Genomic DNA, 26297 nt, shown 5'->3' with positions numbered 1-26297 from the left:
TACCTAGATTCAAATCCAGATTCTTCCATTTCCATGGTCACATAACTTTGGGCAATTTACATCTCAGTTTTGGTTTTCTCATCTGCAAAATGAGTACACTCTCACCTCTTTCAGAGAATTTTAAAGGGCTTGGAACATAATAGGCACTTACTAAATGGTAAGTATTATCTTTATTCACGTGTACAAGTATATATTATAGGATAAATATGAGAAGTAAAATTTTTGGATCAAGGAGAATGAGCATGTTTAATTTTGATAGATACTGCAAGATTAGCCTTGAAACCAGATGTACTAATTTGCATTTGTGCTCAAAATATAGGAAAATACCCATTATCCCACATTCACAGTTTAGTTTTTATTACTTTGAAGCTAAAAAATTATATTCCATGATATTTACATTTGCATTTTTCTGATTGTTAATGAGAGTAAATACTTTTCATGTGCATATTATCCATTTGTTTTTCTGTTGACTTTATAACCTGCCATATTTACAAATTGGGTTGTATGTTGTTTATTTGTAAGAATGCTTTATGTATTCTTAATTATAAGATTTTTGTCATCTGTATTGTTGTTATTTATGTTTTTAAGTTCTTTTGGGATCAAACATTTACATGGTCAAATCTGGTAACTTCTTTGTGGTTGTTAGTTTAGAACTTGTTTAAAGGTCTTTCCTCTCCCCAAGATTATATCAGTATTCTCCTACTAGTTTTTCTGTTACATGCTTTTTATGTTTAACTCTTCAATCCACCTATACTTTATTTTTTCTGTACAATGTAAGAATCTACCAATATCTTTGCTGAAATGGATAGACAGTTGTCTTAATGCCATTTATTAACTTTTCAGTAGTCAACACATTTTTGCCTGCTAGCATCCCTTCCTGAGGAAGTCACTTCCACCCCCCTCCAATCTCTCATCAGGTTGGCGATCTAAAGCTCATAGCACTCTGCTTCTACCCATGCCAGGATGACCAGGAAATTTGTACAAGAATGTTAAAATCAGAAGTCTTTATTTTTTTATAGCAGTAGCTGGTAGTGGTGGTTTTCCTACCAAGTGAAGAAAGAATGCCTGTGAAAGCAAACACAGAGAGATGAATAAAGACATGGAGAGAGAGTGTCCTGATCACATTCAGTCCCTGGGACTCAATGAACCAATATATTTCTTTTTTTTAATGAAGTATATTACTTACAAAGCAAACATAAAATGCGTTGGTACCTTTAAAGTCAAATGGACATGTTAAGGCTGATTATACTTAGGTGTTATTCCATTATTGGGGCAAGGAAGAGGGAAGAGAGCAACTGTCACCCAATATTTAGGGCTCTGCCTAATATACAGTATTTGCTTCACACATTTGAGAGCTTGAAACTAATTGATTAAGTGAAAAAATGACAAATGAGTAAATTCATATAAAACTTCACTAAGAAACCTTTAAAAAATAAAATTAAGTATGACAATTAGTAAAACTTCTAAGTGTGAAAATAATGAAAAGTAAATGTTTTTATTTATTTTTCCATAGCTTTATTGAGAGAAAATTGAAGTACAATAAAACACACATATTTCAAGAATGCAGTTTGATCACTTTTGACATGCTTGTAACCAATACAATCAATATAAAAAGCATTTCCATTACTTTCTTTTAAAATTTGAAGTCATGCAGACTGTGTTTCCTGCATGATTAATTACATTAGAATTCAATCACCTTAAGATATATAGAACCCCACATGTCAAGTATTTCAAAACTAAATGGCACACTTATAAATATTTTTTTAAATGACAGAATTCACTGCATGAAATAATATACACTATTTGGAGTTTCCATTTAAATGACAAATAGAACATGTTTTGATGTAAATATCTCACCTCTTTTCATGAGAATATTGTTAACATCTTTATTTGGGAGTCTTGGCTTCAGGGGTCTGTATTTCAGAGCACTTGAAATCATTTGTAAAAGTAGACAATTGAGACTACACCAAACTTAAAAACTTCTTGCACCAATGGAAACAGTCCCTGGAGTGAAAGGTAACCTGTGCAATGGGAGAGAACGTTTGTAAATCAAGTATCTAACGATGGGTTAATATCCATATTATATAAGGAATTTCTACAACTCAGCAACAAAAAAATCAAAACCCAGTTTTAAAATGGACAGTTCTCTAAAGAAAATATACAGTTGCCTATAAGCATATGAAAAGATGCTCAATGTCATTAATCATATGAGAAAGGCAAATCAGACCACAGTGGGTCATCATCTTACACCCATTAGATTAGTCACTATCAAAAGAAAGATAAAAAACAAGTGTTGGGATATGGAGAAATTTTGCACATTGATAGGAACATAAAATGATGCAATTGATGCAATTGCTATGGAAAACAGCATGGAGGGTTCTCAAAAAATTTAAAATATTATTACATATAATCTCACTTTTAGGTATATATTCAAAAGAATTCAAAGTAGGATCTTGAAGAAATATTCATGCACCCATGTTCACTATATCATTGTTCACAATACCCAAGATGTAGAAGAATCCAAATGTCCTTTATCCGGTATATACACAGGGTGGAATATTATGCAGCCTTAAAAAGAAAGCAGTTCTGTCACATGCTATAGCATGTTTAAATTTTCAGAACATTGTACTAAGTGAAATAAGCCAGTCGCAGAAGGACAAATACTGCATGAGTCCCCTTATATGAAGTATCTAAAAAATCCAAAACCATAGAAATCAAAAGTATAAAGGAGTTTGGCAAGGTCTGAGGGAAGTAATACTTATTAATTGCAGAGTTTCCATTTTGCAAGATGAAAAATTCCAGATATCTGCTACACAGTAAAGTGAAAATACTTAACACAACTGTACACTAAAAAATGGTTAAGATGGTAAATTTAATGTTATTTTATTTTTATCACAATTTTAAAAATCCCTCAATTGTAGGAAATACATATTGTCTGTAATTGCTTTAAGTTTGAACTTTGACATCTTCATTTTTATTATTTTAGATCAATTAATGTTAATTTCAGTGATTCACTGCATTTACTATTTTAATTTTATTTTTTGATTATAAGTGCAGTTTCATACACATAAGCAAATTAGCAATTTTCTGCCATTGGCACTTTTCTAATGTATTTTATTATTTTTTTGTTCTCCTAGTTTACTTAAAAGCCTTTTATTCTTTGAAGAAAGATAACAAATCTATTTGTCAGCCCACATACATTTCTTTTTAAATGTACACTAGTTTCCATAATTTGCAAATGAGAATCTTGACTACATAGATCATCTTTTTTTTTTAAAGTGCATGATATAATATCAAGCAACAATAAGTGCCTCTAAGAAAATCAAAGTAGAAGAAGAGAATAGAAAATAATAGATTATATTTTGGGGTTTTTTGTTTGTTTTTTGCATTTTATTTATTTATTTTTTGATTCATGGTACACAAATGGGGGGCATAACTTTTCGTTTCTCTGGTTGTACACGATGTAGAGTCGCACCATTTGTGTAATCATACATGTACATAGGGTATCATGTTTGTCTCATTCCATTATCTTTCTTTCCCCCTGTTATAGACCATCTTTTCCCACTGTGTTGAAATTTACCTTTATCATATGCTAATTTGATATGTTAATTACTGCATGCTGATTTCCTTGTTTACTTGGGATATTTCAGTAGTCTGTATTATGTCCCATTAATATAATTTTATTATAATACACTACTATACAACTTTAATTATAGCTTTAAATTCATTTAATGTTGGTAGACAACTACCATATCTACTATTTCAACTTCTAAACATTAGGAAAGTTTTGTAGCTATTTTAGTCCCCTTCTCCCAGGTATCAAGCATGGTGCTTGATCATGAGCTGTGGAACCCTAGTTCCCAGTTTCCCTCATGGGACTGGAAGAAACATAGCAGACCTTGTTTGGGATCATTGTGTCTGTCTACTCTAACCTGGGAGGGATCCCTGGCTTGCTTGTCTCCATCTTGCCTACCTTGGAATGCAGGTGAGGAAAGCAGTGGGAACTGATCATAAAAGCTATAAGAAGACAATAAACCCACACACTATGGGGTCAGGAGATTCTGAGTAAGGATTTATAATAGAGCATCTAAGATACAGAGGAGCTAATTTTTTGTTTTTTTGTTTACAAATTCAGTCTTTTTATTATAAGTTGTTCATATGGTCTGTTTTTTCTTGAGTCAGTTTTGGTAGTTTGGCTCTTTTTAAATTTGTTTTTTACATGTTAATTTTAATTATACATGACCGTGGAATGTATTTTGACATATCATACAAACATGGAGTATAACTTCCCATTCTTGTGGTTGACATGATGTGGTGTCACACTGGTCATGAATTCAAATAAGAACATAGGAAAGTTATGTCCTATTCATTCTACTCTTTCCCATTCCCATCCCCTATTCCCATCCCCTCTCTTCCTCCCACTCCCTGCTGTCCAATCCAATGAACCTCCACTCCTCCCTTTCCCCAACCAACATTGATGTGGCTGCATCATTATAGTATGTTGATTTTAAGTCCTTTGGGTATATGCCAAAGAATGGGATAACTGGATCAAATGGTGGTTCCATTCCAAGTTTTCTGAGGAATCTCAGTACTGCTTTCCAGAGTGGTTGCACCAATTTCCAGTCCCACCAGCAATGTATGAGTTTACCTTTTTCCCCACATCCTAACCAACATTTATTGTTACTTGTATTCTTGATAATTGCCATTCTGACTGGAATGAGATGGAATCTCAGTGTAGTTATGATTTGCTAGTGATGTTGAATATTTTTTCATGTATTTGTTGATGATCATATTTTTTCTTCTGTGAAGTGTCTGTTCAGTTCCTTTGCCCATTTATTGATTGGGTTATAGGGGGTTTTTTGTCCTAAGTTTTTTGAATTTCTTATATATCCTGGAGATTAATGCTTTATCTGAGGTACATACGGTAAAGATTTTCTCCCATTCTGTAGGCTGTCTTTTCACATTACTAATTGTTTCCTTTGATGAGAAAAAAATCTTCTTAGTTTGAATCCATCCCATTATTGAGTCTTGATTTTACTTCTTGTACATTAGGAATCTTTTGAGGAAGTTGATTCCTAAGCCAACATGATGTAGATCTGGGCCTACTTTTTCTTCTTGTGCTTTAGGAGTCTTGTTAAGGAAGTCAGTTCCAAAGTCGACATGGTGGAGATTTGGGCCTACTTTTTCCTCCTATTAGGCACAGGGTCTCTGGTCTAATTCCTATGTCCTTGATCCACTTTGAGTTGATTTTTGTGCAGGGTGAGAGATACGGGTTTAATTTCATTTTGTTACATATGGATTTCCAGTTTTCCCAGCACCATTTGTTAAAGAGGCTATTTTTTCTCCAATGCATGTTTTTGGTGCCTTTGTCTAGTAATGAAATAACTGTATTTATGTGGGTTTGTCTCTGTGTTTTCTGTTCTGTTCCATTGGTCTTCTTGCCCATTTTAGTGCCATTTTTGTTACTATAGCTCTGTAATATAATTTAAGTTCTGGTATTCTGATGCCTCCTGCTTCACTTTTCTCACTGAGGATTGCTTTGGCTATTCTGGGTCTCTTATTTTTCCAAATGAATTTCATGACTGCTTTTTCTGTTTCCATGAAGAATGTCATTGGAACCTTAATAGGAATTGATTGCACTAATCTTTATAGCACTTTGGGTAGTATGGCCATTTTGACAATATTAATTCTTCCTATCCAAGAAAATGGGAGATCTTTCCATCTTCTAAGGTTTTCTTCAATTTCTTTCTTTAGAGTTCTGTAGTTTTCATTATAGAAGTCTTTCACCTCTTTTGTTAGATTGATTCCCAAATATTTTACTTTATTTTTGAAGCTATTGTGAATGGGATAGTTTTTCTAATTTCTCTTTCAGTTGATTTATCACTGATATGTAGGAATGCAATTGATTTATGGGTGTTAACTTTATATCCTGCTACTTTGTTGAATTCATTTAAGAGTCCTCAAAGTTTTATAGTGGAGTTTTTTTGGTCTTATAAATATAGAATCATGTCATCACCAAATAGGGATAGTTTGATTTCTTCATTCCTATTCATATCCCTTTAATTTCTTTCTTTTGTTGTTGCTCTGGCTAGAGTTTCCAGTACTCTGTTGAATACATACAAGTGATGAAAGAGGGCATCCCTTGTCTATTTCCAGATTTTAGAGAGAGTGCTTTCAATTTTTCTCCACTTAGAATGATGTTGGTCTTGGGTTTAGCATATATAGCTTTTACAATGTCAAGGTATGTTCCTGCTATCCCTAGTTTTTCTAGTGTTTTGAACATGAATCGATGCTGTATTTTGTCAAATGTTTTTTCTGCATCTATTGAGATAATCATGTGATTCTTGTCATTAAGTCTATAGATGTGATGAATTTTGTGATGTTGACTTCTGTAAGCTGAACCAAACTTGCATCCCTGGGATGAACCCCACTTGATTATGAGGCACTTTCTTTTTAATATTTTTTGTATGTGATTTGTCAGGGTTTTTGTAAGAATTTTTGCATCTATGTTCATCAGGGATATTGGTCTGAAATTTTCTTCCCTTGATGTATCTTTGGTTTGGTACCAGGGTGATATTAGCTTCATAGAATGAGTTTGGAAGGGTTCCCTCCTTTTCTATTTCATGGAATAATTTGAGAAGGATTAATGTTAGTTCTTTTTTGAAGGGCTGATAGAACTAGGCTGAGAATCCATCTAGTCCTGGACTTTTCTCTCTTGGTAGGCTTTTGATGGCATCTTCAATTTCATTACTTGAAACTGATCTGTTTAAATTTTCTATGTTCACCTGATACAATTTGGGTAGTTTATATGTCTCTAGAAATTTGTCAGTGTCTTTAAGATTTTCTATTTTATTAGCATATAAATTTTCAAAATAGTTTCTGATTATCACCTTTATTTCAGTAGTGTCTGTTATGATTTTTTCTTTGCGAATTTTAGTAATTTTTCTTTCTTTGTTAGCTTAGCTAAGAATTTATCAGTTTTGTTTATTTTTTTCAAAGAACCAACTTTTTGTTTTGTTGATTTTTTGGATTGTTTCTTTTGTTTCAGTTTCATTGATTTCAGCTCTGATTTTAATTATTTCCTGTCTTCTACTTTTCGTGTTAATTTGTTCTTCTCTTTCTAGGCCTTTGAGGTGTAATGTTAGATTATTTATTTGTTGACTTTCTTTTGCTTTAATGAAAGAGCTCAATGCAGTGAACTTTCCTTTTAGCACTGTCTTCATAGTATCCCAGAGATTTTGACATGCTGTGTCATTACTTTAATTTACTTTTAAGTATTTTTTAATTTCATCCCTGATTTTTTTCTGCTATCCATTGGTTATCCAATAGTGTATGATTTAGTCTCCAGGTGTTAGAGTAGCTTCTATTTTTAATTTTTATTGTTGATTTCTAATTTCATTCCATTATGATCTGATAGAATGCAAGGTATTAGCTCTATCTTTTTGTATGTGCTAAGAGTTGCTTTGTGGTCTAAGATATGGTCTATTTTAGAGAAGGATCCATGTGCTGTTAAGAGGAAAGTGTATTCAGTCATTAATAGATAAAATATTCTATATGTCTGTTAAGTCTAAATTGTTAATTGTATTTCTTAGTCTATAGTTTCTTTATTTAGTTTTTGTTTAGAGTATCTATCCAGTGGTGAGAGAGATGTGTTAAAGTCACCCAGTATTATTTTGTTGTGTTGTAGTCTATTTGAGTCTTGAAATTTAGATGTATGTAGATGCTCCATTGTTTGGGGCATAAATATTTATGATTGTTATGTCTTGTTGCTATATAATTCCCTTAGGTAGTATAAAATGTCTTTCTCTGTTCCTTCTAATTAACTTTGGCTTGAAGTCCACTTTACCTGATATGATAGAAAGCCCTGCTTGTTTACAAGATCCATGTGAATTGTTTTTTCCCATATTGTTATGTTCAGTCTGTGGATGTCTTTGCCTATGAGTTGAGTCTTTTGGAGAGAGCATATTTTAATCCAACCTGCCAGTTTGTGTCTTGTTTTTTTTAATCCAATATGCCAGTTTGTGTCTTTTGATTGATGAGTTTAAGCCATTTATATTCAATATTATTATTGAGATATGATTTTTTTTATTCCCTGCCATTTTGATTATTTCTGGTTTTTAGTTTGAATTAGTTTCTCCTTTGACTATTCCTTTGGTGTAGTTCCTCCCTTTGATGGTTTTCACTTTCATTTTTCATTTCTTCTTCATGAAATATCTTACTGAATATGTTCTATAATGCAGGCTTTCTAGTGGTGAATTCTTTTAACTTTTGTTTATCATGGAAGGTTTTTATTTCATTGTCAATTTTTGTTTGTTTGTTTGTTATTTCCACAATCCCACAATGCTGGGGACTCGAACCCAGGCCTCCAGCATGCGAGTCAGGCACTCTACATGATGTGCTATATCACCAGCACCATTGTCAATTTTGAAGTTGCCAATTTTGCTTGGTATGGTGTTCTTGACTGGCATCCAAGACCTACTATATTTGAGATCTGGATTGGTTTCCTTCTAAATGTTACCTGTCATTTTTCAATTGTATCTTTATTTTGTATGTTAGGTATTTTCATAATAATGTGCCTTGGTGTGGGTCTGTTGTAATTTTGTATATGTGGTGTTCTGTAAGTCTCCTATATTTGATTTTCCATTTCATTCTTTAGATTTGGGAAATTTTCTGATACTAGTTAATTGGAAAGATTGTACATTCCTTTGGTTTGTATCTCCTAGCCTTCATGTACCCTGATAAATCTTAAATTTGCTTTTTTCAGGGTATACCATATTTCTTGGAAGTTCTGTTCATGGTCTCTTACATCTTTTCTCCATGGTCAACTTTGTTTTCAAGATTATATGTTTTGTCTTCATTTTCTGAAACTCTGTCTTCCAAGTGCTCTAGTCTGTTGGTGATACTTTCAATTGAATTTTTAATTTGCTTTATTGAGTCCGTCATTTCAAGAATTTCTGCTTGATTTTTTTTAGAATCTCTCTCTTATTGATTTAAGTGATCTTTCATTTCCTGTATTTTTCTCTCTGATTTCACTCCTTATATCATTCTTTACCTCACAGATCAGTTTAACTATGTTCTGAACTCCTTCTCTGATATATCTTCCACTGTGGTCAATGGATTCTGTTACTGAAGTATCTTGGTTTGCTTGGGGTGATTTTTTACCATGGTTTTTCATATTGTTTGTGTGTCTTCTCCTCTAACAGAATGAATCTGGGGCAGTAGAGTTTCTACCCTGTGGACTTATAGTGGCCCTGAAAGTTTCTAGTACCTCACCACTTAGGAGAAGAAAAGTAACAATAATCAATGCAAACAATAAACAGCATTAAACCAAATAGTTCCTGCTATGATGTGCACAATGTTGTCACAATAAACAGAGATGATATGATCAGTTTTGCTTACAATAAAAATAGTAAGTGTGCAAAAGGGTTTACAATTTCAAATGGTGAACAGGGAGAGAATAGAAGTGATATAGGATGTGATGATTATGTGGGAGGAGAGAAGATAGAAGTAAAAAATTAAAGGAAGAGTGAAAGAATAATAGAGATTAGCTGTTAGTGGGAGAAAAGAGAAAGAGAATCAAGGGAAACATGAAAGAAAAAAATATATATATAAAGTAAAAATTTTTTAAAAATAAAAATAAAAGAATACAAAAAACCAAAATCATCCTAGTCTTCAAAAAACTGATCCATGAATAATAACTGACTTCAAAAATGCTGGAAATGATAAAAAAATGAATATGTCTAAATGTTCATGAACCAATAAAGTCACAATTATACAGAAAAGAAAAAAAAATGGAAAGTTAAAAAAAATTTGTTTGCATTGGAGCTCCAGAGATTCTCAGCATCTCTTCTCAGCAGAGTTAGGTGGGGTTGTCTGGATGCTTTACCCTCCAGAATGCTGGAGTGAGAGAGGTAATCACACAGGCAGAATTCCTGGGAGTGGGGTTTAGGCTTAGGTGGGCTGCAGGGTCCTTGCTGAATGCCAATCAGTCTGGAGATTTTAAATCAGTGTACTTCTAGGGTACAGCAATTGCTGGTTCACACTGGAAGACTGCACCCCAGGGATCTCCTCTGGATTACACTTTATTGGTGGGGGAGCCAATTCTTAGTCCCTTATGTCACCTGCAGACCCCACATTTCCTGGTGTCAAGTTCAGTCTCCAATCTCAATCTCTTTCACCCCCAACCCTTTAATAGAATTTTCAGCCAAGTGTTTCTTTCCCATTTGTTCCTGCAAGCAGCAAGATTGGTTTGGGAGGGGGAGAGCAGGATGGGTTTCCATGACTAGTTGTTCCCTGTGTAAACCTCTCTCCATATTTGATTTTCTCCTTGTCACTTAGTCACATTCTATGTTGTGCACTGTGGGTTGGGAGGTATATTAGGATGCTTCTAAAGCCACTCAGACTTCCTCATGCTGTCTTAATTGTGTGGTGGAAGAAGTACCTGGTTATGACTTAGGACTCAGAATCTAGGCTACTACTCATCTGGGTGTCTTGGGGAAAAGAACTTCAGCTTTAGATTCTTGTGTAGAAAAATAAAGATTCAGACTAGATTAAAGTGACTTTATCTCTAAAAATTCAATGGTTCTGATTCTAGAATTGTTCTTATATACCTTGCTTTAGCACCAATTATTTCTTTAGGCACTTTATAGTATTCATGTAATAATGCCAAGTTGAGAATCATCAGAAAATGCTATGTCAATATAATATCTTTTTTCCTTTCTTTCTTTTGTGATCCTCAGAGTTGAACCCAGAGCTTGAGCATGGCAAGCACTCTACCACTAAGCTATATCTCCAGACCTGTGTTATTTATTTTTATTTTTAAAATAATTTCATAACCCTTTAAAATCAGATTACATTTGTTCTGACAATTCCATTTCATTCCAACTTTTCTTTCTGCTTAAAGTGTCTGTGCATTGTTTTGATTTTACAAATTCAATAGGGTGAAAATTATAATAGTAAGGAAACTAGTAGTACATAAACAGACATTTATTTGAAAAAGTTAGAAACACAGCAGTTATATGTAAAATACTTATTTAGATTTAAAAATTATTTTATATCTTTGATGACTATTGGAAGAATAAAATGACTTTGACAAATATCCTTGTATTATAAGTAGTCTAAATTAAAACTTCTTCTTTTATAAGGTGGCTTTTTCATCAAAAGAACACTTTCCATCATATTTCAGACCAGAATATATAGAATTGAAACCAAAATATCAGGTGAGTCCTGAGTTATCCTATCCCAATATCGAGTATAGTTAATTACTGGGTCTCTCCAATACTTAATTCATACGATACATTCATACACACACATGTATGTGATTTAATGATTCCAAAACCATGCTACTCATTAGAAACATCTATCTTTAAAAAGTACTTACAATAAATTTATTCCAGAAAATAAAAATATTTAATCACAGGTCTCATCTGACCTAATGAATCTGTTTGGAAATGGAAGCTGGGAACCTGCATTTTTCAAGAAGCTTTAGGGGATTCTTATTCTGTACCCATAAGCATTTGAAAACCACTTATAATAATTATAGCCATTAAAATTAACCTTGAACTACTAAGTTGAAATAAAACAAATATTAGGCTGATTATTTCAGATTTTTCATTTTTGAATTGAATAATGTAGAAGTTATATGAAAAAAGGATTTAAATGAGAGACTTCATTTTGAAGACTTTCAATGATAGAAAAGCCTGAACCCAAAACTACACATTGCTTATTGATATTACAACTTAAATTTCACTTTAGCTCAAGTTTTTGTACTTTTCTCTTTTAACCATTTCTAAATCATACACATTATACATCAAACAGCAAGATTCCACTGTGACATGTTGAGGATTGGGTTTCATCATTGTTGAAACTCTCCTGCCTAAGAAAGATGATATTTGTCCCCAACCCTGTCTTTAAACAATATTTATGATACTTTTCATGGGATATCTATTATTTGCTTGCATTTAAAAAAAATTCCTACATTGCCTGTAAACACTTACGCGGCTGAGACTTTGATCCTGATGTTAACCACTGTTTGTTATTATTTAAGTAAACACAGCTAACACCAGAAATTCAGCCATCAGGAGAAGCTATTTATGGATGTCTATTCCAGGTGCAAAAGCATTTAGATACAAGGTAGTGTCAGAATTAGGAATTTGATGTTTTTGCTTTAAAGTTTATAAAAATAAGCTTCAAGTTTTAAAATAATTAAAGTTTGTGAAAGGTAGGAGAATGAATAGATAAATTGACATACGGTTCAAAGAAAATTGACTAAACAATTTATTATAAATTCAGAATAATGCTACAGAATTTCTTACCTTATTTATGTTGCAATTTCAGAAAGACAAGAAGAGCGGTTTTGATCCTTTTCTAAGGAACATAAACAACAAGATGTCAGTCAGGAAAAGGAAAGACCAAGATATTTACCAGTGTAAAAATACTTTAAGTTCAGAGGTTATAGAGCATGAAGACCAAGATCCTCCTTACCCAACACGTTCAAAACTTGTAGGATATAGCTGTGTATCCTGGGCCTGTGATTCTAGTACCATCCCCAAAAAGAATAAGTCAGATTGTGATCCTACTATCAATACAATGAAAATTTTGGACCCTAAGAGTAAGTCAGCCCATGATCCTGCTATCAATACAATGAAGAATTTAGACTCTAATAATAAGTTAAAGGAAAGACTACCAAATTTACCAAGCTTCAGAGAACCATCAATGACTGGAAACATAAATACCCTTCGCCTCTCGAAGTCATTAAGTCTTAACCCCCATATAGAAAATTTAAAACAATCAATGGTACTCAAGTCCATTTTAAGTAAAAATCTGCAAGATCTTTCCGATAAGTTATTTTCTAAACCAGAAGTTTGTCAGAACACTGAAGCAAGGAAGAAAAGTAGTTCTCCATCTCTGTGTATTCAGGACAAACCAGCAAATGGTTTGGAAAACAAAGTATTGGAAACAATTCAAGATTTAAACAGCCGACTTTCGGAAAAAAAAATTTCAGATTCAAGGTCTCTTTTAGCTCAAGTAATTAAAAACATCACCTCAGACTTACTTTCAGAATGTAAATCAGGAAAATCTCCAAATGTAGACAAAGTTGTCTCTGAGGCTGATCGAATAGATTTTCCAATGAAAAAAAAGAGTAGTTTCAAAAAGAAACATTTAACAAGTGAGGTATCTAGCCCCGTGTCAGGTTTCAACGGAAGTATACATGACTATATTATAAAGCAAATATTCACTGCACCTATCTTCTCACAGTTGGAGAAAAGCATGAAAGAACTGAGCGAGACAGAGATGAACCTGCAGGATCAGTTACGCAAATCTTGGGAGACACAGTTATCTTCCAGTATTCTAGTTAACTATGGAGATAAGGATGATGAAATACAATTGCCACAGCCCAAATCTGTGATAAGTGAGATAATACAAGCATTTCCTGTAGATACTCTTTTAGAATCTGGGCTAATAAAAGTGATGGAACTAGATAGAGAACACCAGATGAGCACTTTGGTGAATACAGAGGAAGCCTCTTCTGAAGAAATCCCCAGGGATTCCACACATGATCCAGAAATCAAAAGAAAGACACAATTTCTTTCAAGACCCAGTGTTCCCAAAGAATCCACTTCTGGGCGTAGAGTTGAATTTATAGAAGACAGCCAAAACATGTTCCTACAAGATTCAAAATATCATTCAACACCAGATACACAAACAGATTCGTCAAGTCAGAGGCTTGATGGAGAAGAAAGTGACCTAATGTTTATTTTAGAAAGTTTCAGTAGCTCGCTAATGGATAAACTTCATGAGTCTGATCCACCAATGTTAAAATCCTTTTTAAAAAACATATTTAATGTTTTTTTCAAATATAATCAGCCTGAAAAAAGACAACAACCAGAAAAGGAATTAGAAAGTCTAATTCAACATTCTTTTTCAACTGACACAGAACACTCTGAAGAAATTCAAGGGAATTCGAATAAAGCAGACAGATTAGACAGAAAACCTGTTTTGAGTCCAAAGCTACGTGTGTTTCTAGAAGAACTCTCAGAGTCAGAAGTTAAAAATTTAAAATCTGAATTGAGTAAACATATCCAGCATTATCTTGTAGAAAGACTCTCAGAATCAGGACATATCACCAAGGAGGATTTACCAAAAATCTACCAAAATCTGTATCTTATGAATGAGAAAGAACTGAAAGAACAGAATGCTTTTCCAGGGAAATATTCAGAAACTGTTAAAGAAATCATGTCTTTTGTAAATAAATTTAATCATCAATTCATAGATAAACATTTAGAAATAAAGCTAAGATCTTTTTTAAATGAAATTCTCCAAAACTATTTCCTTTCAAACCTTTCAGAGAGCAGTTTATTTAATGAGACAGAATCCATGACTATCCACTCAAACATGGCTTCTGTAAGAACCCAAAGTGCCTCATTATCTCCTCATGATATTTCAAGCGGGAGTTTTGGAGGAAGGCTTGAAATAAACATGAAATATCCTTTAAGCAAATCTTTACAAAATTTCCTTAAAGCTCTATCAGAAAATGAATTATTAAATTTAAAAGCCGATTTAAGCAAACAGCTCCAGAGACTTTTTATAGAAAAGCTTTCAAAATTAGGACTAATGACAGAGAGGCAATTAGAGGGGATCAACCAGCATATAAGCTTGTATAATTCTAGTTCGATACCATTAAAATATATAAAAACAGATTTGCCTTTCAGAGATGAAAATTACTTTCTGGGAGAACATTCAGAAAAGCAAAGTAAATATTCAAAACTTGGTCAAAGCACTTTACCAAAAGTTTCTGAGGAGAAACGTATAGGATTAGAATTGGTCAGAAAGGAAGAAAAGGACTATTTTTCCTTGAACAATTTAAAAGAGAATCCATCAACAATTAGGGAACAGAAAAATTATTGCCCTGGAGAAGGCATTAAAGCAGTAAGTTTAATAAAAGAACCACCTTCCAACAAAAACATCCAGGCTGTTCCATTAAGTAAGTCATCAGACAGACCTACAGATATATTGCTTAAGAAATACAAGAAAGAACATGGTTTCATGCAGTTTCCTCGAGCAGAAAATTCTGTTTATAAAACAGAGATGCAAGACCCATACAGTCGGGATGGCAAATCAAAAATGGGTCCATCAAAAGTTTGCTGTGAAAGGACATTGAAAGTGAAGCCCCTTGATAGAAAGGAGAACATTAACATTTGCAAATTGTCTGCTCAGGAAAAACCGGAAACAGTACTTCTGTCATATCCAAGAATTCCTAATTGCAAAATGCCAAGGGAAGAGGAAGAATATTTAAATAGATTCCCTCCCCCTTTGTGGCAGAATAACTTTTTAGCTCATTTCAATTCAGAGATCGAAGAACAATCAAAGTTAGACCTGTACTGTGAGAGATTGAAAGGAAACAATAACAATAATAAAAAACATTTAGTAACATTTGCACAATATGAAAGAGAACTTCAAAATCTTTATATAAACCCAAGTGAAATTTGCATTGAAAAATATGCCAAGGTCCCCAAACCACAATCCTTTAAGTATAAAGAAAATAAGAAAAACTCAAAACCATCCTTCTTCCCAGAAGTATTGAAGAGAGAAAACATAAAACCCAAGGTTCGGAAAGAAAGAGATTATGCCACCAAACCAAAAAAGTCACTTAACAAGGTAGTTAGGATCCTACCAACCATGCTGCCTACCACAAGAAGTCATCTAAGGAAATCTGCGCCACGGACTTTGCTTCACTGGACTGCACGGAGAACTATACATGTAATAATGCTTTCCCTGTCTTCTACTTCTCTATTTGTCAAAGTTCTGTCAATAACTTCATTTAGGATACTTATGCCTGAATGCAAGTGTGGGTGTAAATTTAATTGCCCCAAGAGATACAGACCTCCAAGCTTAAAAATTCTTCTGGAATTCAAATTATCACCTTGCCTGATTAAAAGTCTAATCACAAAATCAGGGGGGACTAATAACACATCTAATACCTTTTTATGAACTAGATAAAGGGCAACCTCTCTGGGGCAGGAATTAGAAAAAGATGCCCTCCCCTCTGGGTAGACCTTCCGTCTGGCATAGCCTAGAGCCTCTAGGAACTTGCTGGATGTTAGTCCTGACAAAAATTAGCCAGGGACCTTTGTATGACAGCCTGCACAACATTTAGCAGTGGCAGAATACCACGGAAACATAATTGGGATTTTCTTTTCTGAGAGATTTAACTACTTTTGAAATAAAAGATCTTTTGGAACAGTAAGATTTTTTAAAGGCCTGGTTTCTAAGGGAGGATCTAAGGGGAATCATTGGGTGTAGAGTCTGAATCTGGGGATGGCCCAAGAAGCATTGAGTGCTTTCATTCTTTATCTTTGTTGATGTTACAAACTTTAGTCCTTGTAAATTTAAAATGTACTTTTAAACCCTAACTTACCAATTTGATGTTTTATTTTAAAATTTAGGATTGTTCAGATAGATTTGAGGATCTACATGTGCCCTCAGTGCAGCATCTTAATAGAACAAAATCAAGAGCAAGACTTGTAGCAAAGAGCCCAGATGATAGCTGCAATCAGGCAAAACACGCTGCAAGGCCATATACTGCTCCAGAGCCTAACAAACGACGAGAATACTACACCGGAAAATTCGCAAGTCCTCGAATGGTTTCATCAGGCTTAGCTAATACAAATGATACAACCCCAGACTATGAAATACGTAAAATGCGATCAAAAAAAAGATTAAAAGAGGATATTGAAAAATGTTCGCTCATTTGTGATATTATCCAAATGTTAAAAAGTTCAGAATGATATGTGAGGCCAACAGTCAGAATTATCACTTCTCCATTAACAAAATGGTTTGGAAATCTGTCCTTGTGTGTGATAGAAGTTAGCAACCAAACTCCATCTTGTTAGAACCATTTTGTTACAATTAAAATGAAAAATAAACACATTTGATGTAAACGTGTTTTTGTTTATGAACCTTAGGGAAGAAACCCAGAAGTATTATCCAGTTGATATCCACTAGCAGACTTTTGTTTCCCAGCTTTCCCCTTTTTCACAAATATAAAAATGTCATTCCATATTTCTTTGGCTTCCCCCAACCTTTGTTGCACTCTAAATTATCCCTGTCCACCCAGTTTTCAGGTTCTCTTTTTGCAGTCATCTATGTTCAATCTTTTTGTTATGAATGAACTTTACACATCAGATCTAGTTATTTTCCCTAGACTCTGAGCAGTCTGCAATTCTCTGGGTTCATAGAACTTCTGCTAATTTTAACATCTGATAATTGCTCCCTCCACCCCCAGTGCTGGGGATCAAACTCCTCGGGGCCTTGTGCATGCTAGGCAAGTGCTCTACCACTGAGCTACACCCCAGCCTTGGTAATACATCTTTTTACACTGTAAATAATAAAAGCTTTTAATGCTAATTCCTGAGGCATCTCCTAACTAGAGTGAGTGACTTTCTAAATTGAAAACTCTGAAAGGGTCTTTTTAATTGCACCAAAATCAGGAAACTGCATAATAACATATAATCTAAAAATCAAAGGATTTAAATCAGAGATGTCTGAGAATTGGTTCTATTTCTATAAAGCATAGTCTTTGCTGAACTTTGATCCACTTTTGAAAAACAAAAACATCAACTTAGAGAATTCTTATCAGTTATAATCTTTCTATCAGAATTTATAAAGAACGTAGGGTTTAAATAGAATTTCCCAGTGGAAAATATAATTCCTGGTCATTCGTTCAATGTAATCATCGGGTGATAATATTTTTATGGTGACCAAGAATTTCCTGCAATCCTCAAAGTTGTACAGATGGTTGACCTAGGATTTTTTAACTTTATGATAGTGTGAAACTGATATGCATTCAATGGAAACCATACTTTGAATTTGTGATTTTGATATTTTCCTGGGTTAGTGGTACACCTACCATCCTCACATGCTGGTGAACAGAAGCAGTGAGCTGTCACTCTAGTCAGCCACATGGTCATCAGGTGAAGCAATGAACCCTGCAGAGAGCAGTGCTGCTAAGCCTTGAAGTTTTGTAGGTTAGATGTCTTAAATGTATTTTCCACTTGGTGTATTTTCAATTTATGATGGGTTTGTCAGGACAAAAAGCCTTTAAGACAAGGAGTGATTATACTTGAATCAGTTAGCATGTAACTGGGAAAACAACTCCAGACCTTTCAGGTAGAAGAAATATAGGGAATTGGTTTTATGAGCAATGGGACTAAGGCTAAGAAACCAGAAGGATAGTGAGGGAACCCAGAGATTAGCAAGAACTGGAAGTGCTCCCACCTCTGAGCTGAAAGGGAAGCAGGAGGAAGTGAAGTTGTCAGAGTCTCGAAGCTGGAAGAGAAGATACAGCCACTGCCAGGAACACCAGAGGAAACGGGAATGGGGCAGAAGGTGAGAAATACCATGTTTCTGCCCTCTCTCACCCTCTCTTGGCTTCCACTGTTGCCTCCTTGGACACCAGAGGATTAGGGTGCATGGGAAACAGTTCCCAGAGAAGCAGAGTTGGAAAGAGTGGAGAAATGGATTTGAGAGCTAATAGGCAACTGATCAATGGTGCTTAAGAGGAAAACCTCTGATCTGGCTTGAAGTAAAGGAGAAATTACTAGATGGAAATCTTTCAAGTTTTTTATCTCATTCCAATTTTAATGACAATATTATAACACAAAGAATTAAAAATTTCTTACCATAGAAATCTCTAAAATTGTCAAAAGTTTTTTAACTCTTATACTTTATTGAAGGAAGAATTTGCTAAATATTTATTAAACATCTGTAATATGTCAGACATTTTTGCTAAATACTAGGAGTACCCTAGTGAATAAGACAATATTCTTTTATTATTGTTATTTTTAATTTGTCCTAATTAGTTGTACATGACAGTAGAATGCATTTATACAGTTTGATAGATCATATATAAATAAATGGATGTAAGGACAATATTCTTAAAGAGTCCACAGGACTAGTCGGAGACATAAACACGAAGTAATTAAAATAGAGTTGTGTTAAGTGTTATTGGAGAAAGTTCTATAGAAGCTTACAGGCATTTCAATTCAGACAACTGTGCTACTTTGGGTCCTTCAAAAAAGCAGACACAAAGATAAGGTTAGACCTTATGCACAGTCAAACTAATGGACCCCGAACCTTTCCATATCCTAATTCTAGACACTGTGTTACTTCACAGGGTGAAAGGGACTTTCCAACTATAACTAAGGGTCCTGATATGGGGAGATTCTCCTGGATTACTTGTCAGAGAGTTAATCAGAGGAGATGTGGTCATGGAAGTAGAAATTGAAGTTATGCTGCATCATGAGGCAAAGGGAAGCAGAAAGCCTCTAGAAGCTGGAAAAGGTGAGAGTCTCCTCTAGAGTTTCCAGAAAGAATATATCCCTGCCAACGCTCCTGACCTTTAAAATAATAAATTGTGTTAAGCATTAAATCTGTGGCAATTTGTAGCGTGGCAATAGGAGATATGATTTTTGTTTTTTTTTTTTTTTTTTTTTTTTTTTTTTTTTTTTTTTTTTTTGGTCAGGGGGGAAGCCCTCTGAGGAAAAATGAGGTGTTAGAGATGACTGGGAGAGCTGTCAATCGTGATCCTGGTGAAAGGGAAAAGAACAGAGGGTAGACCAGGAAATGTCAGACTGCAGTGTCACTATGTAAATTTCAACAGAGCTGATGGAGAATCCCCTAGCCAAAGCCATTCATCACAAAAGGTCATTGTCTCCTAGCAATGGTGGTTTAGTCTGCTTTTTGGCTGCTGTGACTAAAAGACCAACCAGAATAATTGTAGAGGAGGAAAAGTTTATTTGGGGGCTCATGATTTCAGAGTTCTCAATTCATAGACAGCAGACTCCATTCCTCAGGGCTACAGGTGAGGCAGGACATCATGGCAGAAGAGTGTGGCAGAGGGAAGTGATTCACAAGATTATCAGGAAGTAGAGAGAGATCTTTACTTGCCAGATACAAATATATATCCCAAAACCATGAACCCAATGCCACACCCCACCTGCCTTCTCTAGCCACACTCCACCTGCCTTCAGTTATCACTCAATTAATCCCATCAGGGGATTAATTCACTGATTGGGTTAAGGCTCTCATAACCCAGTTTCTCCTCTGAACCTTCTTGCATTGTCTACATGTGAGCTTTTGGGGGATACCTCACATCCAAACCATAACAAATGGGTCTGACTTGATATCCAGGCTACCAGGAGTAGGGACTAGAGCTAGGCAAGTGTAGTAGGAAGCATTATATCATCCCAAAGATGACTATATGGTCATCTACTCCAGCACCTGTGAATATATGAGGTTGTACAATTAAGGGGAATCAAAGTTGCTTAATTTTGACTGTAGGCAGGGAAATTACCCTGTATTATTTAGCCATGACTAGTGTAATCACTAGGGTCTTTAAAAAGAGGAATGGCTGGGCATGGTGTGTACATGCCTGTAATCCCAGCAACTCAGGAGGCTGAGGCAGGCAGATCAAGTGTCCAAAGACAGTCCCAGCAACCTAGCAAGTCCCTAAGCAACTTAGCAAGAGCCTGTTACAAAATAATAATTAAAAGGACCATGGATGTGGCTTAGTGGTTAAATGACCCTGGGTTAAATACTTGGTACCAAAAAAAAAAAAAAAAAAAAAAAAGGAATGGGAAGAAAGCTACAGAAATGACATTGTGAAGACTCTTCTCAACATTGCTGACTTTGAAGGTGGATGAAGAGGGTCATAAGCTGAAAGAATATGGATAACTTCTAAATGCAGGAGACAGCAGGGTAATGGATTCTTCTACAAAGCCTCCAGGAGGAATGTATCCTGCTCACACCTCAGTTTTACCTAAGGCCCATTTTTGACTTCTGACTTACAGAACTATAAAACAGTAAATTGTTTTAAGCCACTAAATATGTGATTTGGTATAGCAATCATAGAAAACTAATACAGCAAGCCAGGTGACTATGATAAAATTCAAGGTACTCATGCAAAGGGTGAGGCTTTTTGTTATAAAACCCAATGTCATGGTTAATTTTTGTGAGTCAATAGTACTAGTCTACACAATGCACAGATAATGGTCAAACAATATCTGGATTTTCTGTAAGGGTGTTTCTGGAAGAGATCAACATTTCAGTTGGTAAGATGTTAAATCAGGCGATCCAAGATGGCGGACTAGAGGGTGACTGCATCTCCAGTCGCTCCAGAACCCAGGATTCAAGAAGGGGAGGCATTGAGAGACTCGGACTAAAATAGAACCACGGGGTGAGTCTCCCCCACCCAGTGGAACTCAGCTGGGCGGCAAGCCCGGATTAGGGTGGCTTATTAGAGTAGGACACGGCAGATAGAGTCTCCCCCAGGCAGCCCTGAACACTCTGGCAGTGGGCTCCTCCCACAGGGCCAGATTCTACAGATTCACAGAGCAGGCCCCCCAGTGAGAGCCTTTCTGCACAGATCCAGCCACAAGTCCCCAAGCCAGCGGAGACCTCCGACCCGCAAGCAACCTCTGGGACCAGGGTAGGGCAGCCAGAGACCTCTCCAGGTCTCTCTCCCTGGAACCAGTAGCGGGCTAGGGGCAGCATTCTTTGGAAGCACTGCATTATCAAGTTACTCCAAAACTTCAGGCTACTGAAGGCTGGTAGGTGATACACTGGAAATCTAGAGGGACACTATAAGCCAATAGAGGAAATCTGCAATATCACAGAGTCCCACTGACATCTGACCAATATGAGAAAACAAGGGAAGAAAATGTCCCAAACAAACCTAGATTCTATATCAATAAAACTCAATGACAGCACAGCAGAAGAAATGTCAGAAAGGGAGTTCAGAATGTACATAATTAAAACAATCAGGGAAGCAAACGAGGAGATGAAAGAACAAATGTAGGCATTAAATGATCGCACCAATCAACAGTTAAAAGAGCAAATATGGGAAGCAAGAGATCATTTCAATAAAGAGTTAGAGATACTGAAAAACAAACAAACAAACAGAAATCCTTGAAATGAAGGAAACAATAAACCAAGTTAAAAACTCCACAGAAAGCATAACCAATAGGACAGAACACCTGGAAGACAGAACCTCAGACATTGAAGACAAAATATTTAACCTTGAAAACAAAGTGGACCAAACAGAAAAGATGGTAAAAAATCATGAACAGAATCTACAAGAATTATGGGATCATGAAAATGCCAAATTTAAGAATTATTGGGATTGAGGAAGGCTTAGAGAAACAAACCAAAGGAATGAACAATCTATTCAATGAAATAATATCAGAAAATTTCCCAAATCTGAAGAATGAAATGGAAAACCAAGTACAAGAGGCTGATAGGACTCCAAATATACAAAATTACAACAGACCCACACCAAGGCACATTATTATGAAAATACCAAACATACAAAATAAAGACAGAATTTTAAAGGCTGTGAGAGAACAGAATCAGATTACATTCAGGGGGAAACCAATAAGAATATCAGCAGATTTTTCAATCCAGACCCTAAAAGCTAGAAGGGCCTGAAACAACATTTACCAAGCCCTGAAGGAAAATGGATGCCAACCAAGAATCTTATACCCAGCAAAACTTACTTTTAGATTTAACGATGAAACAAGATCCTTCCATGATAAACAAAAGCTAAAGGAATTTACAAAAAGAAAGCCGGCATTACAGAACATTCTCAGCAAAATATCCATGAGGAAGAGATGAAAAACAATGATGCAAATCAGCAATGGGAGGAACTAGCCTAAAGGAATAGCCAAATAAAGGAGAAACCAAATCATGTCAAAAAACAAAAATGAGGCAAATGACTGGGAATACAAGTCATATCACAATAATAACCCTGAATGTTAATGGCCTGAACTCATCAATCAAAAGACATAGACTGGCAGATTGGATTAAAAAGAAAAATCCAACAATATGCTGCCTGCAAGAGACTCATCTCATAGAAAGAGATACCCATAGACTAAAGGTGAAAGGATGGGAAAAAACATACCATGCACATGGACACAGCAGAAAAGCTGGAGTATCCATCCTCATTTTACATAATGCGGACTTCAAGCCAAAGCCAGTCAGAAGGGATAAGAAGGACATTACATACTGCTTAAGGGAAGCATAAATCAGCAAGACATAACAATCATAAATATCTATGCCCGGAACATTGGCTCATCCATGTACCTCAAACAAATCCTTCTCAATTCCAGAAATCAAATAGACCACAACACAATAATACTAGGCGATTTTAACACACCTCTCTCACCAGTGGATAGATCCTCCAAACAAAAATTGAATAAAGAAACCATAGACCTCAATAACACAATCAACGATTTAGACTTAACCGACTTATATAGAATATACCATCCAACAAAGAATGAATACACCTTCTTCTCAGCAGCACATGGATTCTTCTCTAAAATAGACCATGTTTTATGCCACAAAGCTACTGTTAGCAAATACAAGTAGAGACACTACCTTGTATTCTATCAGATCATAATGGATTGAAATTAGAAATAAATGACAGAATAAAAAACAGAAACTTATCCAATACTTGGAGATTAAATAACACACTATTATATGATGAATGGATAACAGAAGACATCAGGAGGGAAATTTAAAAATTCTTAGAAGTAAACGAGAACAAAGACACATCATATCAAAATCTCTGGGACACTATGAAAGCAGTACTTAGAGGAAGATTTACTTCATGGGGCGCATTCAACAAAAGAAGTAGAAATCAACAAATAAACGACTTAACACTACAGCTCAAAGCCGTAGAAAAAGAACAGCAGACCAACACCAAAAGTAGTAGAAGACAGGAAATAGTTAAAATCAGAGCTGAAATCAATGAAATTGAAACAAAAGAACCAATTGGAAAAATTAAAAAAATAAATAGTTGGTTCTTTGAAAAAATAAACAAATTGATAAAACCTTAGCCACACTAACAAAGAGAAAGAGGGAGAAAACTCAAATTACTAAAATTCGGAATGAACAAGAAAATACCACAACAGACACGAGTGAAATACAAAACATAATTAGAAGCTATTTTGAAAATCTATACTGCCCTCTTTCACCACTTCTATTCAACATTGTTCTTGAGACTCTAGCTGGAGCAATTAGACAAGCCAAAGAAATTCAAGAGATACAAATTGGAAAAGAAGAACTCAATCTATCCCTTTTCGCTGATGACATGATTATATATTTAGAGGAACCTGGAAATTCCACCAGAAAACTCTTAGAACTCATAAGTGAATTCAGTAAAGTAGCAGGTTACAAGATCAATGCTCATAAATCCAATGCATTTTTATACATAAGTGATGAATCTTCAGAAAGAGAAATTAGGAAAACTACCCCATTCACAATAGCATCAAAAAAAAAAAAATACTTGGGAATCAATCTCACAAAAGAGGTGAAAGACCTCTACAATGAGAACTACAGAACACTAAAGAAAGAAATTAAAGACAACCTTAGAAGATGGAAAGATCTCCCATGTTCATGGATAGGAAGAATTAATATTGTCAAAATGGCCATACTACCAAAAGTGCTACACAGATTCAATGCAATTCCAATTAAAATCCCAAAGGTGTACCTTACAGAAACAGAGCAAGCAATTATGAAATTCATCTGGAAGAATAAGAAACCCAGAATAGCTAAAGCAATCCTCAGTAGAAAGAGCGAAGCAGGGGGTATCACAATACCAGATCTTCAACTCTATTACAAAGCAATAGTAACAAAACGGCATGGTATTGGTACCAAAATAGACAGGTAGATCAATGGTACAGAATAGAGGACATGGACACAAACCCAAATAAGTACAATTTTCTCATACTAGACAAAGGTGCCAAAAATATGCAATGGAGAAAAGATAGCCTCTTCAACAAATGGTGCTGGGAAAAACTGGAAATCCATATGCAACAGAATGAAATTAAACCCCTATCTCTCACCCTGCACGAACTCAACTCAAAATGGATCAAGGACCTCGAATCAGACCAGAGACCCTGCATCTTATATTAGAAAAAGTAGGTCCAAACCTTCAACTTTTTGGCTTAGGATCAGACTTCCTTAACAGGACTCCCATAGCACAAGAAATAAAAGCAAGAATCAATAACTGGGAGTGATTCAAACTAAATAGCTTTCTCTCAGCAAAGGAAACTATCAGTAATGTGAAGAGAGAGCCTACAGAGTGGGAGAATATCTTTGCCACTCATACTTCAGATAAAGCGCTAATTTTCAGAATCTATAAAGAACTCAAAAAACTCTACACCAAGAATACAAATAATCCAATCAACAAATGGGCTAAGGAAATGAACAGACACTTCACAGAAGAAGATGTACAAGCAATCAACAGGTATATGAAAAAATGTTCAACATCTCTAGTAATAAGAGAATGCAAATCAAAACTACACTAAGATTCCATCTCACCCCAATTAGAATGGCGATTATCAAGAACACAAGCAAATAGGTGTTGGCAAGGATGTGGGGGAAAAGGTACATTCACACATTGCTAATTCACACATTCACTAATTTGCAGCCACTCTGGAAAGCCATATGGAGATTCCTCGGAAAGCTTGGAATGGAACCACCATTTGATCCAGCTATCCCACTCCTTGGCCTATACCCAAAGGCCTTAAAATCAGCATACTACAGAGATACAGCCACATCAATGTTCATAGCTGCTCAATTCACCATAGCCAGATTGTGGAACCAACCTAGATGCCCTTCAGTTGATGAATAGATAAAGAAACTGTGGCATATATATATACAATGGAATATTACTCCGCCACGAAGAATGATAAAATTATGGCATTTACAGGCAAATGGATGAAATTGGAGAATATCATGCTAAGTGAGATAAGCCAATCTCAAAAAACTAAAGGACAAATGATCTCGCTGATATGTGGATGAGGACATATAATGCGGGGTAGGAGGGGTTAGCGTTAGGGTTAGGTTTAGGGTTAGGGATAAGGAGGGTGGTAAGAATGGAGGAAGGAAGGACTGTATAGAGGGAAAAGAGGGGTGGGAGGGGTGGGGGGAAGGGAAGAAATAACAGAATGAATCAAACAACATTGCTTTATGTAAATTTATGATTTTTAATAAAAAAAATGGAAAAAAAAAGGGCTGGGAATGTAGATTAATTGTAGAGCTTCCTGGGTTCAATCCCCAGTACCACTTGTGGGGTGCGGGGAAGACTGATCGTAAACCACTAGGAGGTAAGGGAGAGCCAGGAACAAATTTGTTCTCACAGCCCTTGATCTGGGACTTCTAGCTTTGGACTTTTAAAATAAGGTATTATTGTTTAAACCACTCAGTTTTGTAATACTATTATGTACAATTCTAAA

At 35.3% G+C, this 26297-nt stretch overlaps 1 long non-coding RNA gene across 1 annotated transcript; it reads right to left on the bottom strand.

The window, feature by feature from the left end:
* Window positions 1–1518: 1518 nt before the first annotated feature.
* LOC306655926 lies at window positions 1519–18415 on the bottom strand. Its single transcript, XR_013762353.1, has 3 exons — window positions 17909–18415; window positions 12315–12366; window positions 1519–2021 (listed from the first exon to the last, which is right to left on the bottom strand). It is a non-coding gene; the product is annotated as an uncharacterized lncRNA (long non-coding RNA).
* Between the last annotated feature and the right edge of the window lie 7882 nt (window positions 18416–26297).

Source organism: Sciurus vulgaris (assembly GCF_902686455.1).
Source record: "Sciurus vulgaris genome assembly, chromosome: 3".
Lineage (NCBI taxonomy): Eukaryota > Metazoa > Chordata > Mammalia > Rodentia > Sciuridae > Sciurus > Sciurus vulgaris.
This window is presented reverse-complemented; position numbering and strand designations above follow the sequence as displayed.